A 16,742-nucleotide genomic window follows, 5' to 3' on the forward strand; every position below is an offset into this window, starting at 1 on the left:
CATGGCCGCGGCTGCCATGGGCTACCCAGTGATGACCATTGAGAGGGCTTCTTTGGCAAATGTTGTTGTTCTTGTTGGCGATGATGATGGTGGCGGTGGTAGTGAAGGTGATGGTGGAGGTGATGGTAATGATGGTGGTGATGGTGATGATGGTGGTGGTAGTGGTGGAGGTGATGGAATGATCGTGGTGATGGTGATGATGGTGGTGGTGGAGGTGGAGGTGATGGAATGATGGTGGTGATGGTGATGGTGGTGGTGGTGGTGGAGGTGATTGTACTGATGGTGATGGTGATAATGGTGATGGTGGTGGAGATGGTGGTTATGATTGTGATGGAGGTGGTGATGAAAGTAAGGGGGTTAATGGTGGAGGAAGTGGTAGTGGTAGGGGTGGAGGTGATGGCAATGATGGTGGTGATGGTGGTGATGGTAGTGGTGATGATGGTGATAATGGTGGTGATCATGATGGTGATGATAGTCATGGTGGTGGTGGAGGTGGTGGTTATGATTGTGATGCAGGTGGTGAAGGAGGTAAGGGGATTGATGGTGGAGGAAGTGGTAATGGTGATGGTGATGATGGTGATGGTGGTAGTGGAGGTGATGGTGGAGGTGATGGAGGTGATAGTGATGATGGTGGGGATGGGGGAAGTGGTGTTTATGATTGTGGTGGAAGTGGTGATGGAGGAAGGGGGGTTGATGGTGGAGGAAGTGGTAGTGGTGGTGGTGGAGGTGATGGTGGAGGTAATGTAATGATGGTGGTGGTGATGATGATGGTGGTGGTGGTGGTGATGGTGGTGGTGGTTGCAATGGTTATGATTGTGATGGAGGTGGAGGTAAGGGGGTTAATGGTGGAGGAAGTGGTAGTGGTGGTGGTCATGGTGGTGGTGATGATGGTGGTGGTGGTTGAGGTGATGGCAGAGGTGATGGTGATGATTGTGGTGATTGTGATGATGGTGGTGGAGGTGATAGTAATGATGGTGGTGGTGATGGTGATGACAGTGGTGGTGGAGGTGATGGTGGAGGTGATGGTGATGATTGTGGTGATGGTGATGGTGGTGGAGGTGATGGAGGTGATAGTAATGATGGTGGTAGTGATGGTGATGACAGTGGTGGTGGAGGTGATGGTGATGATTGTGGTGATGGTGATGGTGGTGGAGGTGATGGTGGAGGTGATAGTAATGATGGTGGTGGTGATGGTGATGATGGTAGTGGAGGTGATGGTGGAGGTGATGGTGATGATTGTGGTGATGGTGATGGTGGAGGTGATGGTGGAGGTGATGGTAATGACGGTGGTGGTGATGGTGATGACAGTGATGGAGGTGATGGTGGAGGTGATGGTAATGATGGTGGTGGTGATGGTGATGGTAGTGGAGGTGATGGTGGAAGTGATGGTGATGATTGTGGTGATGGTGATGGTGGTGGAGGTGATGGTAATGATGGTGGTGATGATGGTGATGATGGTGGTGGAGGTGATGATGGAGGTGATGGCGATGATTGTGGTGATGGTGATGGTGGCGGAGGTGATAGTAATGATGGTGATGGTGATGACGGTGGTGGTGGAGGTGATAATAATGATGGTGATGGTGATGGAGGTTATGGTAATGGTGGTGGTGGTGGAGGTGGTGATTATGATTGTGATGGAGGTGGTGATGGAGGTAGGGGGGTTGATGGTGGAGGAAGTGATGGTAATGGTGGTGTTTTTGTTGGTAGTAGTGCTGTTTTAGAGAATTAAAAAGAGGAAGATCTCTTCTCCACCCACTGGGTCCAGTTTGGAACCTGGACGTGCCCTCATCATGTTGCAGTCTCTGGACATGAGCTGCCCTCTTGGCTATCTGTTTTCCATGGAAGTAATGGGGTGATGGGGTTGGGTGCTAGGTGACCTCAGGGCACTCTTCTCAGTCCTGGGGTCCCAGGACCTCTTTTCTGTTGGGAGAGGGGAGGGGTCATTCTCTCCTTAGTGGGTAGAGTCAGGACCAGAGTTGCAGATCAACAGCTGGGCAGTAAAGGTGGGGAAGGCCAGCCTGTGCTCTCACGGCTACCTGAGCCTGCAAGCCAGCAAGTGGCCTGTCCCGGACTGGAGTCCACACGTCCCCTGCAAAGGATGGCCTGGCTCCCTGTGAGACGAGGACGCAAGGGCAGCTCTGAGGTGAGGCTGGTGATATCCAGGGCCTCGGGGCACGAAAGCTCCTTCCTGGGACCCTGCCGACCCCAATTCCACCTCCTGACCAGACCCCAAAGATGGAGCCTGAACGCGGGGCCTCCCAGTCCCAGGCTCCACTGCACAATGGAGCAGTGACACCAGCGCCTCCTGAGAAACCAGAGGTCTTTCCCCCAGGTCCCCAGGATTCGCGTAGCTCTTCATCCCCAGCCAGTCCCTGGCCTCTGGCCCTTCACCCTGTCCTTAATCTTGGGGTCGGCCCTGGTTCCTCTGCCTCATCCCTGACAATGCCCAGCAGGCCCACCAGAGGGCGCTCAAGGGCAGGGAAAGGACCTGGTTTGCGACAGGCCTTGGCATGGGAGCCGGGACTCCTGGGACAAGGGGAGTCTGTCCCACCCGTGGGAGACACAGGGCAGGAGAGTGTGGGATCTGGATTCCCAAAGACCAAGCTTCCAAGCCACTAGGCCGTATGACTCTGGCAAGTCCCTAGCACCTCCGTAGTACTGCCTGCCTGGGGGGCTTCAAGGAGGGCCCGGTAGGACCGGGGGACACTTGGCTGCACCCCTATCCCATGTGGGGAGACTGAGGACAGGTGGAGACATGGTGTCTGGGGCCTTTGCTGTCCCCATGAGAAGTAGGGTGAGTTTTTGAATCTGCAGTCCCCAGGGGGCTGAGGGGTCTGCAGGTCCCAGAAGCACCCCCTGGACCACCCAGGACACACAGCACCCCGCAGGGGCCAGGCTCAGCCCTGAGGTGGCGAGAGAGGAGGTGTGGACAGGCCCCATTCTGTTCCTCCATCCCCCTGGGTGCACGCCGGGGCTGTTTCTCCTCCGCTTCTGTGAGCGGTGCGGCTGTGAACCTCAGGGTGCAAGTGTCTGGTGAGTCCCTGTGGCCGCTTCTCCCGACTTACACGCAGGAGGGGACCTGTTCCTGTTCATGCCGTGGTGGCTCTGGCTCTCTCTTCGGTGTCCACAGTGGCTGCACCATTTCACCTTCCCACCAGCAAGCGTGTGCACAGGCTCCAATCTCTCCATGCCTTCCCCTGCTTTCTCCGGCTGGATGATTCTTCATTGTGGTTGCTGTCGCAGCATCAGTGACAGTGAATCGGTGCTGCACTGTGCTCCGTTCCTTCTCACGGCTGATTCCCACCCTTCGCTCTCCCCCCCAGGAGCTCACACTCAGGAGGGAGAGGGCTCCGGAAGCCAGCCCCGCACCGTGAGTGGCCAGGGTGAGGGAGCGGTGGGCCAGCAGGCAGGGGCAAGCTCGATGCATCAAGGAAGGCTCCAGAGCTCACTCATTCCGCAAGTGTCAACCAACGAGCAGCTCCCTGCGGGCCTTATGTGCCAGGCCTGGGCTGAGAGGCTCTGAAGATACCAAAATCAGCACCAAAGTGTAGCAGTCCCCCTCAGTCCATGAATTGCTAAATCAAGCTCAGAGTCTAGCGGGAGAAACAGACCGGTCAGCTAGACAGACAGACAGACCACCCTCCTCCAAGCTGGAAGGCACCCAACGCAACAGGGAGTGCTGAAGGCAGATCAGGGAGGGCTTCCCTGAGGTAGTGCCACTTGGCTGTGTCTGAGAGGCGAGGAGGGGATAGGTGGGCCCTGGGAACCACCTGCGTGCACAGTGTAAGTTCCATGTAAGGCCCCAGGGGTGACACTTGGGCCAAAAGGAGGTCAGCAGCAGGCAGGGCTGGGCCTGAGGACTGGGACAGAGCTGAGTCCTGGCCTATAGCAGTGGGGCCAGGGCAGGCACCAGGACCTCCAGGGTGCCCCGGTCCAGGGAAGGGACCTCCAGGGTTCTCTGGTCCAGGGAGGGGACCTCCAGGCCATCCCAGTCCAGGGAGAGGAGCTCCAGGCCACCCCCATCCGGGGAGGGCTGCTTGACTCTGGTCTCTGCTCCCTGCACTGACTCAGAGGGCCGGTTCTGCTTTGTGGAGCTCAGTGGGGCCACCCTCCTGGTCCACGGCCTGGTGGCCAGCTGTGGTCTATGCTGAGGAAGGGGAAGCCCAGGTCCATGCTGCCTGCCCAGCACCTCTCTGCAGAGCCTTCCTCTTCTCTTGGCCCAGGTCTGGCATCGGGGTGGGCTCCTGCAGTGGCCCACCCCTCCAGGATATTTCCAGGGCCAGGGAGACTGGCAAGCACACAGGCACGTTGTGATGGGTGATGGAGGGGTGTGCAGGCAATGGAGGGGCCCACGCCACATGGGTAGGCAGAGGCTGGGTGAAAGGGTGCCCAGGGACCACAGGAGCTGAGCCCTGAGGGTTCAGGGGAGAGTGCTAGGAGGGGGAGTAGGCAGGAGAGGAGGAGCAAGAATGACTGAGGGGACCTCAGGACCCAGACAGGAGATCACAGCACAGGTCGGGGCCCATGTCTGAGGATAGGGGACAGTAGGGGCTCTAAGGCAAGGATGGAGAGGCAGGCAGGCTACGGGAGGCCTCTGGACTGAGACCCAGATGCAGCAGGCTTCAGGGACCTCAAGAGAGGGCACTGCAGGCGGGGGCCCAGCCGTGCAAAGGCCCTGCAGTGGGAGGGCTGAGGTGCCACCCACACAGCCCGAGGGCAAGGGCTGCAGGAGGTGGGAGAGATGAGGCAGAGATTTTCCTAGGGCCATCCCTCCCAACTCAACCCCCTCCCCAACAGGGTCCCAGGGACCTGCCATTTTAAGGCTGAAAGAAACCAGTTTGACTCAAACTGGAGGCACCTCCTCTGGGAATCTACAGCCCTGAATCACAGTGCCTGGGCAGCGAGTTCACTCCAGGACACACTGGTCTTTATTCAGCAACCTCTGAACTCAAGGGCCGGGAGCATCTGCTTTGATGGCTGCATGGGACTCCAGAGATAGGCAATAAAGCCCATGGTTTCTACAGAGTGGGAAGCTCCAAAGAGGTTGCTGAATAAAGTTGGAACCCTAAAGTCCATAGTGTAAAAGGTGAATGAGAAAGAAATCTCTGCGTAGAAGAGAGAAGGAAACAAGCCTTAACTCATTGGAGTAGCAAGGAAAGTGCTTCTCTGAGAATTGATGACCACCAGAGGGCCTCCCACAGGTCTTCCCTGCACATTCCTGCTATGCTACTGGGGAGGTCCAAAAGAACCTCCAGCAAACAATTTAACGTGGTCTTCAAGTAGTTATGTACCCAGGCAACTGGCAAAAACAAATACAACTGCTCTCTGGAGGAAATGAATACCTTACATAACTGGAATTCAACCCTAAATCTGTTTGTGGTTGAAGCTTTTACCAAACAAATCTCCGGCTCCTGAGAACTAATCCTGACATTGCTTAGTCATTTGAAACCTTTGCTTATTTCTTTCTGCTTGTTGCCCCTTTGTCACAGGACTCTTTAATCCCAAAGCCTCATGTCCTGTGTGTACCCTGTTTCCGTCCTCCTCTTCTCCTCCATCCCTTTACTCCAGAGGCTTTCTCAGCAGAGCTCAGCCAGAGGTTAGGTCGTTGGTGTTCATGCTCAGTGACTTAGGCAACCAGCCCCAGGACCTCAGCACAAAATTTGAGGAGGTACTTGAGCTCAAGGCCATGTGCGTGCTGACCTTGTGTGTGTTCAAATGTCTTGGAGTAATAGAATAGTCCTGGATTATTACAAGAGGTGACAAAGATCTGGTATATCATGAATACCGACTACTTAAAGTGAAAGAAAAGTGTCGTATCATTCTTTGAAAGGTAGCTAGTGGAATCCACATACCATCGAGTTTTGATTGTCACTGTTATTCTGTTAAATAAATACTGAGCAAGCTGTTCGTCAGTCATCGAAAAGCTTATGCTTCTATGTCTCCTTTAACTTGTATTTCCATTTTATCCTTCCTATAGGATAACTCAGTTAACTTGTGTCCTTTTTGTGGGGGTGAAACTGAGTTCCAGAAGCCATGTGCATACCTTCAGCTATCATCTCTCTTCCATTACCTCCATTTACCGAGTTAACTCAATTTTTTTAATCTCTGAGGGTCTTTTATCGATTACTTTATCATTCTTCATTATTGCAGAAATATGTATAAAAATTAAAATTTAAAAAGCTATATTCTATGACTTTAGTACTAAAGGTTTCTTTGCATTGTTATAAATGTTAGTATTTGATTACAGTTGTAAACATTATAAAATTTATGAAAATATTAACAAAAGGTAAAATGTTATGAGTGAAAAGAATTTTTTTCAATTAGGTTTAGATATCTGAGATGAATATCACTTGCTGCTAGAATGAGATAGGATTTTCAGTAACAATTGCGTTCTTGCTTTTGAATAGATGCAAGGATTGAGAGCTTTGCTCATATTAATAGAGAGATGGGAGTAGGAGTTTTTTTGAGTTTTTAAAAAAATGTCCAGTAATGTCATTCAGTACTTTGACCCCCTTCTCAACTATTTGCCAAAAGTCAGATTATATTACAAAACATTTTTGTGTGTGATTTACAGGCTAACAACTCAATTAGGACTCCCTTCAGTGTTACTAAAAACACAACTTTGAAAAACTCTAACTTGCACAAAGTTTTGTTACCTTTCATTAGTCATTGGCTTCTTGGCCTGTGGGAAATACACCAGAGAAGCTTTTCCCAAGCTCTCCGATCTCAATTTGTTGAACTGTTTTTATGACTCAGTTGTACCTTGCAATACTGAGAAAGGGTTGAGAAAATTAGAATTTTTTCACTGAAGTTAACTTTTCCAATATGTTTTTGATAAAATGCTTTTATCTCACCATGAATTTTAAGATGTTTCCCACAAACTGAAGATTTAGCTCATTCATTCCAGAACAGAATGTCTGCCACATAGCCATGGGGCCAGACCTCATGCCCAGACATATCCCCAGGTCAGAGTAACTGTCAGAAGGGATGAGATGTTATTTCTGGATTCAGATAAACATGTGATACCCTATATGCCACCATGACAACAGTGTTATTCTTGCATTCCAACTCTAAGATAGATGCGGAGCTAGATAAGATTTGGAGCTTTTCCAAATCTGGCATGTTATAAATACCAACCAGAGAGACAGAGGATAGAAGGAGCAAGATAGTTAAACAAAATTTGGTGTCTCTACCCCCACACTCTACAGTGGTCTAAAATCAGAATGTTTCAACCTGGGGAGAAATGGCTTGAAGACCCGATTTCTCATGTCGTGTCTTTCTCTTAACTGAAACAGGCTGTCAAGGAGCCCTAATGTAAGTTAATGGTTCTTGAGTAAAAGAGGCTTTGCTGATAACAGTACTGCTTCTAAATTTCCCTGTCTAGTGCCCTGGAGGTTTTCACACTTCCATGTATAAATACTATGCTACGATTCAGGATGGTAGGAGATTAAGTCCTTTTTTCTTTTAGTAGCAGAGGGCAACTGTGAATGGGGAAATGAGCAAAGAGGAGCAGCATGGTCCCTCCAGTGCAGGTGCTGTCTGAGACTAGCCAGTTTCTAGGAAAGAATGCACGTGGGAGTAGATTCCCTTAAAGCCACGAATGCTGAGTGATCCAGGGCAAGCTTGCAGCCCATGCTTCCATTGTTTCTCCACATTCCTGTGTAGGTGTTGTCCAGCCTTTAGTGAAGTCCCCTAGCAGGAGGGCTCACACCACCTCCCAATTCTGAAACTAACTATTCAGCTCCTAAGCAGGAAGAATAGGAAAGGAATATCATTATATTCATTAGCATTTTCCTTAGAGCTTTTCTTATCTTCTTCTCCATGTTTCCCCACTGGTTGCACTGAGGTGCCCACACTGTGGTTCAGTTAACACATGATGAACACACCCCCTTTTCCCACTCCGTGGCGCCTTCCTTTCTGCCTGTGTGTCTTTCACTCTGGCCCCTGTTGTCCCCCATAGCTGGCCTGTGAGGACTGAGGACAGAAGGCATGAGGGCAGCAGGCTTTTTTTCAAACTGCCCATCCAGAGCGGCTGCAGGCAGCTATCCCGGGATGACTTAGAGTACTCGTCTACATGTAATCAGTGGTATTCAGATGGCAAGAACCTCATGCAGTGATAAACTAATAGATGAGATGCTAGGCATCATGTGGAGGGGAGGGAACCGAGCAGCATGAGATGGGAAAAGAAAGATATTTGGCCCTCCAAGGCCCTCAACTGTAAGCACAGTGAATTTTGTCAATATTGGTAGCTGTGGGAGGTTGAGGTGTCATAGAGGAAACATCCAGTGCCATCTTCATCTTGCAGGAGACACGGCTCCATCCAGGGGACAGCTGACTGCCACCAGCCCCCGCTGTCAGTGGAGCGAACCCTGGGGACCCACCAGGGCTTAGATCACACACGCGGGGGAGCACCCTGCCCACCAGCTGCTGTCTGGGCAACAGAGCAGACACACCTAGCCTAGCACTTGAGGAGATTTTTCTCTCTATAACCCAGGTCTTAAGTAGTTGCACTTCTATCCTGTTACAGTGGTTGACTTCACATTTATACAATATTTTCAATTTCAGTTGAGCTCAAACTTGGCCTTGCTCTCAGGTTTCTCTAGTGCTCAAGTGAAAACGCAGCCTTCTCTCCTTATTCTCAGTTTGTCAGCCAATGAGCAATTGCAGTTAGGAGTTTCTGCAGTTTCATCATTGGTTGCTATTAATTTGCATGGGTAAATTTAAACTTTGCTATTAGCTGGAATTGCTTGGCATAAATGTTTAACTTTTCCAGCTGCCTGAAGCTCTCAATGATAGAAGTTTCTAGGCAGTGTTTCTTCCTGAAGCTTGATCTTCATAATGTGAATTGTTGTTTTTCTTATTATTGGAATATACACACATATTAGTCGTATACAATATCTAGAGAATGCAACACCAGACTTCATTGGATTGGAAGTGAAAATGATGTATCAGTGAATTTTCAAGAGGTCTAAGAGGGAAGGAAATAAAATATACCTTGTGTCAGTGAGTTTTTCACTACCTCTCTAGGGAACTGTAGGTTTTAGCAATTGAAATAATTGTAAGATTATTCAAAAATAATTACAGATGATGGAGGCAATACAATTGCAAGTAAGTTGCTATATTTTAAAATAGCATGTTACACTCTTACAAGGTCCAGGTTGTTTTTGGTTGTTTTTAATGGCAATCTGGGTTCTGCCTCTCATTCCCTCTCTGTTATTTGGCCCAGCCACGTGCCTTTCCATTTTCTTGAATGCTTTCATTCTGAGTTACTAAAAGAAATAGAAAGCTGTTTAAATTATTATAGATGACAACATTTTATTAAAAGAGGCTTTTAGAATTTTAGCAGCTTTTCAGATGATTAAAAAATAAATCTACTTATTGAATTGGTGATAAACCCATATCCTTTGTGCCTTGGTCTCCAGAGGTCACACCACCCTCTTCGTCATTGGCTTCAAAACCCTGGAAAGCCTGGGTGGCTGGTGTTGAGCAGCACGTGGCTGTGGACACCTGCCTGCCCCGTCCTGCTGTGCTGTGTTTTCCCACGGAGCTGGATGTGGAGAAATGGCAGTGCACGCAGCATTGCTTTAGAGTTGAAAGGTTACATCCCTTGGCCAGTATTCCTGAGAAAACAAAGGAAAATCCCTTTGAGGGAAGCACTCCTGTCTTATAAATACTAAAATGTCATCCGTGGTCCATCTGTTCCTTCCTCAATGAGTATGTGATAGTCCTTAAGAGGGTTTTTCAGGAAAAAGAAATTCAAAATCAGACTTAGAGGTAAAGCTCTTCCTTTCTTTAATGAATAAACTTTTAAAATTTCTTTATGATCAATCCCACCCTGCTGTTGTGTACAATAAAGGGAAATGGAGAAAACAGGAAGAGAGCTGAGCCAGAAATGGCATACTCTGTGTCACCTACTGGCTGTCACTGGTTGCCACTGCAGTGAACCCCTGCCATCCTTGTGTTTGGATCCCTCCTGGCCCAGGCTTCAGGAAGGGCAGCACCCTGTCCCTCACTCCCTCACCTTTTAAGCCCAGGTCCCTATGCCATGCTGCTTCTGTAGCTTCTCTGCAGCTCACCTGTCCCTGGGTCAGGGCAAAGTATCCCAGCCATTGAGGCATACTTGCTTTCCTGCAACCTTGGAGGACTTGGAGATCTTGTCTGCATTATTAATAACAGTGATAATAGCTAGCATTTATTGCTCACTTAACAGATGCCTGGCACTATTCTAAGTGCTTTATATGAATGAATTCATCTCATCTTTACAAGGCTGGTGAGGTATGTAATGAAATTGTCCCCACCATGAGGAGAGGTTAGGGACTTGCTGGCTGCCATGCAAGCAGTAGGTAGTACAGTTAGGATTTGAATGCAGGAAGTTTGTTCTCAGAGCTCATTTTTTTCCCCTTGGTTTTAAAATTATGGCAAAATATACATAACATAAAAGGCACTACCTTTACCATTTTTAAGTATACAGTTCAGTGGCATCAGTACACTCGCAGTGCTGTGCTACCATCACCACCGTCCATCCACAGAACTCTCTTCAGCTTGCAAAACTGAAACTGTCCCCTCAAAACACCAACTTCCCCACTCCCCCTCCCTCCGCACGGCAACCACCATTCTACTCTTTGTTCAGAGCCCTTTCTTATTTATTTATCTTTGACAACCTTACCCAAGAAGTAGGAACCTCTTCTTTTAATTTCTTGTCTCTGGAACTTAGGAGTGTACTAATCTGAGTGTATTTTGTTGCTCTTCTTTTTCCATTGTATTACTTCTATGACAATTTTTCCTTGTCCATTTTATGACTAGCATCATGTAAATGTGTGTATTATAAGGTGGACCAGCTGCTGTGGTATGAGGCTATTAGTTTCCCTGGTCTTTCCTTTTGCCTGTCTGAAATTTTTTTTTTTTTTTTTTTTTGAGATGGAGTCTTGTTCTGTCACCCAGGCTGGAATGCAGTGGCATGATCTCGGCTCACTGCAACCTCTGCCTCCCAGGTTCAAGCAATCCTCCTGCCTCAGCCTCCCGAGTAGCTAGGATTACAAGCACACACCACCATGCCCAGCTAATTTTTGTATTTCTAGTAGAGACAGGGTTTCACCATGTTGGCCAGGCTGGTCTTGAACTCCTGACCTCATGATCCACCCACCTCGTCTTCCCAAAGTGCTGGGATTACAGGCCTGAGCCTCCGTACCTGGCCTATTGTTAGGTTTTAAAGTAACATCTCATTTTACCCTTGATTAGAAGAGCAGTACATGTTCATTTTAGGAAATCTGGAAAATATAGAAAAGCATAAGGATGGTTATTAGGATTCCCTATGCCCCCAACTCCTAGAGATACCCACTGTTAACTTTTTGATGTTACTATATTCTAGCATTTGTTTCTATGTCTATAAAAACATATTTAACAAGATTAGAATATTTTTGAACATGTTGCTTTATAACCTGTTTTTTTCTTTCAGATTTTAAGGTGAATATTTATTTAGAATGAGGAAAAATCATCACAAGTTTTGAAGTGTAAATATCACTATTACCACAGTAACATTGTTTGTGTCTAGTACCACAAACAATATACATCCAAAATCATTAGAAACTCTTTAATTGCCTTAACATTCTTCTATACTTCTTTTGTTACTCTTTTTTGGCTTTACATTCTCTTTTATCATGTGACTGTGACTGTGATTATTTTCTGTAGCAGGACTAGAAACATAATTTGATCTTTCCTAAAGTATGATTCATCAAAATCTGTTTTCTTAAAATTTTATTTTATTTTTTAACACAGGGTCTTGCCGTGTCACCCAGGCTGGAATGCAGTGGCACGAACATGATTCACTATAGCCTTGATCTCCTGAGCTCAAGCAAGCCTTCTACCTCAGCCTCCCGAGTAGCTGGGACTACAGATGCACGCCCCCACACTTGGCTAGTTTTCTGATTTTTTTGTAGAGATGGGATCTCACTTTGCTGCCCAGGCAGGTCTCGAACTCCTGGGCTCAAGTGCTCCTAGTGCCTTCATCCCCAAAGTGGTGAGATTACATGTGTGAGCCACCGTACTTGGCCTAATTTTATTTTTTAAAAGACTTTTATTTTATAAAGTAGTTTCCAGTTTACAGCAAAATTGAGAGGAAGGTGCAGAGAGTTTCCACACACTCCCTGGCCCCACACATGCATAGCCTCCCCATTGTCAGCATCCCTCACCAGGGTGGCCCATTTGTTAGAATTGGTGAAACTGGCTGGGTGCAGTGGCTCATGCCTGTAATCCCAGCACTCTGGGAGGCCAAGGTGGGCAGATCACAAGGTCAGGAGTTCAAGACCAGCCTGGCCAACGTGGTGAAACCTCATCTCTACTAAAGATACAAAAAATGAGCTGGGCATGGTGGCACATGCCTGTAGTCCCAGCTCCTTGGGAGGCTGAGGCAGGAGAATTGCTCAAACCCAGGAGGCGGAGGTTGCAGTGAGCTGCCATTGCACCATTGCACTCCAGCCTGGGCGACAGGGTGAGACTCAGTCTCAAAAAAAAAAAAAAAAAATCGGTGAACCTATGATACATCATCACCCCAAGTTCATAGTTTATACTAGGGCTCACTCTTGGTGTTCTGTGTTCCTGAAATGACATGTATCCAACATTGTAGTACCATATGGAGTGTTTTCATGCCTTAAAAATCCCCTTTGGTCTGTCTGTTCATCCCTCCCCCTTACCCTGGGCAACCGCTGACCTTTTTACTGCCTCCATAGTTTTGTCCTGTCCAGAATGTCATACAATTGGAATCATACTGGCTTTTTTCCCCTTAGTAATAGGCATCTAAGTTTCCTCCATGTCTTTCCATGACTTGATAGCTCATTTCTTTTTAGCGTTGAATAATATTCCAAAAGGAACCCATTTTTTTACTCAGCATTTAGCTGTGTTAACCACATGCATTATTAACATTATTAAGCAAGACCTTTGTCTTCAAAGAGCTCTCTATTGAAGGAGGTGGGAAGTGCAGTGTGTGACAAATGCCTGAAAAGGGAAAGCTCACAGAGCAGTGAGAATGCAGGGTGCATCTGGGGCAGGGCACACCTGCAGTGTTCCCCTCTTTCTGTGAGGTGATGGGGGGATGTAGATGGGGTATAAGATAGTGTCCGTTTCCCAAGGAATTGTATTACTATACATGTAGCAAGATAAGCTGGTTACCACCCATACTATAACAGTAGGTAATAGAATCTAATCTCTGATCAAATGCTCAGTTGTGAGCAGTACATTTTGGTACTCTAGCAGTTGGAAAGAGTAGGAAATCAGTGAGTGCTACAAAACTTGAGGAGGAAAGACTTGAACTAGGCCTTGAAATCTGGGTAGGACGTAGAGGAATAAAGGGAAGAGAGAGCAGGGCATTCCAGGTTAAATGGTTGTAATGAGGCTTTTACTGCAGTACGTGGCACATAGTAGGTGCTCAGTTAAATATGTTTAATGAAAGCATAAACATGACAGAAGGATCAAATTGGGAATAATACACCTCTTTTAGCATCAGAGATGTTGACTGTCATGCAACATTGATGGGAGTATAAATTGGTTAAGCTGTTTTGGAAAGCATTCGGCTTGGTAGTATCTGTAAAAAACAAATAAATTAAATCAGCATGCTCTTGACCCAGAAACTCCACTTTAGAGAAATCTACTTAAAATCCATATTTGCCTATATTCTTAAAGATATATGATTAAATAGTTCATGGTGTGTCCATATATGGACTTTGTTTTAAATTCAACAAATACACATATAGCATTACTAATGTGCCCAGAACTATGCTTTATGATATATACTATTATGTTAGTACTTAGTACTTATTGATGAGGAAAGTGGCACATGGTTTAACTTGGTCAAAGCTACACGGCTAGTAAAGGTGAACCCAGCAGTGGAACTCAATCTGGTTCAGTGGTCTTAGCATTACATTACCCTGTGATTAGAAAGAACTTGAAAGACTCGATGTATGTACCTTACATGTGTATAACACCCCACTAAAAATCCCCAAATCACAGTGAAGGTGTAATGAGTCAGTACATAGAGCTGACATCATGCATTAAAACAAACAAACCTTGGCTGGGCGCAGTGGCTCATACCTGTAATCTCAGCACTTTGGGAGGCTGAGGTGGGTGGACCACCTGAGGTCAAGAGTTCAAGACCAGCCTGGCCAACATGGTGAAACCCCGTCTTTACTAAAAATACAAAAAAATTAGCCAGGCATGGTGCTGCACGCCTGTAGTTCCAGCTACTCGGGAGGCTGAGGCATGAGAATTGCTTGAACCTGGGATGTGGAGGTTTCGTTGAGCCGAGATCGCGCCTTTGCACTCCAGCCTGGGCGACAAGAGCAAAACTCTGCCTCAAAAAAAAAAAAAAAAGAAAAGAAAAAGAAAAATCTCTCTGTGTGTGAATATAAATCAGGAGTCTGTATACATATGTGTGTAAATACATAGGTATGTATCCCAAAGTGTTGCTGTTGTTTTGTCTCTAGGGAGAGGAGTGGGAAAGGGAAGTAAAGAGACATTTTCATGTTTTTATTTCAATATTATTATATTTTATACTAAGAAAGTTATCTATTTCCCAGTTAGTTTTTTTAATAGAAAAAAACAATAACGATAGTTTTTATCGAAAAATAGAAGGCCAGGTGCTATGGCTCACACCTGTAATCACAGCCCTTTGGGAGGCTGAGGTGGGAGGATCCGATCCCTTGAGGTCAGGAGTTCGAGACCAGCCTGACCAACATGGTAAAACCCTGTCTCTACTAAAAATACAAAAATTATCCGGGTCTGGTGGTGCACATCTGTAATCCCAGCTACTCCGGAGGCTGAGGCAGGAGAATTGCGTGAACCTGGGAGGCAGAGGTTACAGTGAGCCAAGATTGTGCCACTGCACTCCAGCCTGGGTAACAGAGTGAGACTCCATCTCAAAAAAAAAGAAAAAAGAAAGAAAAAGAAAAAGAAAAATAGAAGAAAGAGAGCCTGGGACATTTCAATTAAGACAAGCTTTGACAGTCCCAGTTTTTTTAACTTGTCCCCAATAGTGAATCTCTGGGTTTAATGAGCTCTTACAGTATATGTAGTTGAGACTTCTTTTATTTCTCTATATACATTCCTGTTTTTTCTCATCTCCCCAGTGATGCAGCAGTAAATTTACCATTTCTTTCAATTAGGCTGAGCTGTTACATGTCTGTTTGTTTTCTGCAGTATTTTATGGTAACAAATGAGCTTATTTTCTTTGAATGCATTCCAGTTTCAGTTCTGTGCAGGTTGCATTATTTTTAATTGAAAATCTCAGTGGAAATATGGATATTTAGGTGGAAAAGTCAGAGGTAAGTCAGGTGGCATTCAGCCTGACTACACCTCAAGACTGTTCACCTGCCCATGCGACCATCCAGCAGGCCTCATGAAAGACCTGATTCCCAACGGAATGGTCGATAGAAGTTTGGGAAGATCGTCAGAATATTCCAGTAAATACCAAGATAAGTGTGTTACTTAATGAATTTTGTGAAGGTCTCACCAGAATATTGCTTGCTGGTGGCACATGGTAAACAGAATTCAACTGTTGCAGTCGAGGTCAGAAACTTCCTACCTTATTGTTAAGTTATTTTTGAGAGTCGATTGTGATAGAGGCATTTTGGCAGACAGAATTTAAAATTTATTCTGTAAAATATGCAGTAGGCTGCTAGTACCCTAGACCATAATTTATACTAGATTGGTGTGCTCAGATAAGCTCAGTGTTGTCATATCATTTCATTTCATTGTCATTTCAAAAGCTGTGAAATTTCTTTTGGAAAATTACTCACAAAAATGGTATGTGTGGTTAATCCTTAGCCCATTGTTACAAGATAAATGTAGATATATTGAAGTTTTAACACATATATTTGAACAGACAGCGCTTCATGACTTGAACGGCCCCAGACCTGAAGCTGTTCCACACTCCACTGAGAAGGCAGGAAGGGGAGCTTTTATAAGATATTCTTTGAGGGAGCTGGACAAAGAAAGTTATTCATTTGGTGAAAGTGTAACGTTCCTAGATAGAGGTTAGTTTGGCGGTTTCTGATTGGTAAAGCTTAAGTCGACAAAGGAGAGGGTTTCAACGGTTTGCTTATGAAGGAACTCAAGTCCCTGGAGCCATCTCCAGTAATTAATGGCCCTGCAGTTAATTATTTTAACACCACTATGAAGAGTTTTGTTCTGTCTCCGTTGCCTTTGTCTCCCATTTCCTAATTCTGATGTAAGGCAGACTAAGAGTCATCTGCGCATGCTCGCCAGCAGATAGTGAGCTCCCTGGAGCCGAGGAGAATGTTTGGGCAGTCTTTGTATTTCCTCCTTCAAGGCCTAGAAGGATATACTCCATGGTATTAGGTGCTCTGGAAAGATTTTGTGAAATTGAACCAATATTGATGAAATTTCATGAGTTGCTGGTTTCTGTTCTGTCCTTTCCTGGTGGATGTTATGTAAAGATAACAGTAGGTTTGTTTGTTATGTATATGGGACATAACACTTTTAATTTGCTGGTTAAATAGGAACTATCCAAGATCACGATGCCAGTTATATTTAATGAGCCTCTGAGCTTCCTACAGCGCCTAACTGAATACATGGAGCATACTTACCTCATCCACAAGGCCAGTTCACTCTGATCCTGTGGAATGGATGCAGGTATGAGCCAAGGGAGGAAAAGGTCTAACTCTTAAGAGACCTCGCTACCAACCCAGCCCCGAACACACACACATTCACACAATTAGTGTTAAATTCAATGT

Source organism: Nomascus leucogenys, chromosome 14 (assembly GCF_006542625.1).
Source record: "Nomascus leucogenys isolate Asia chromosome 14, Asia_NLE_v1, whole genome shotgun sequence".
Taxonomy (NCBI): domain Eukaryota; kingdom Metazoa; phylum Chordata; class Mammalia; order Primates; family Hylobatidae; genus Nomascus; species Nomascus leucogenys.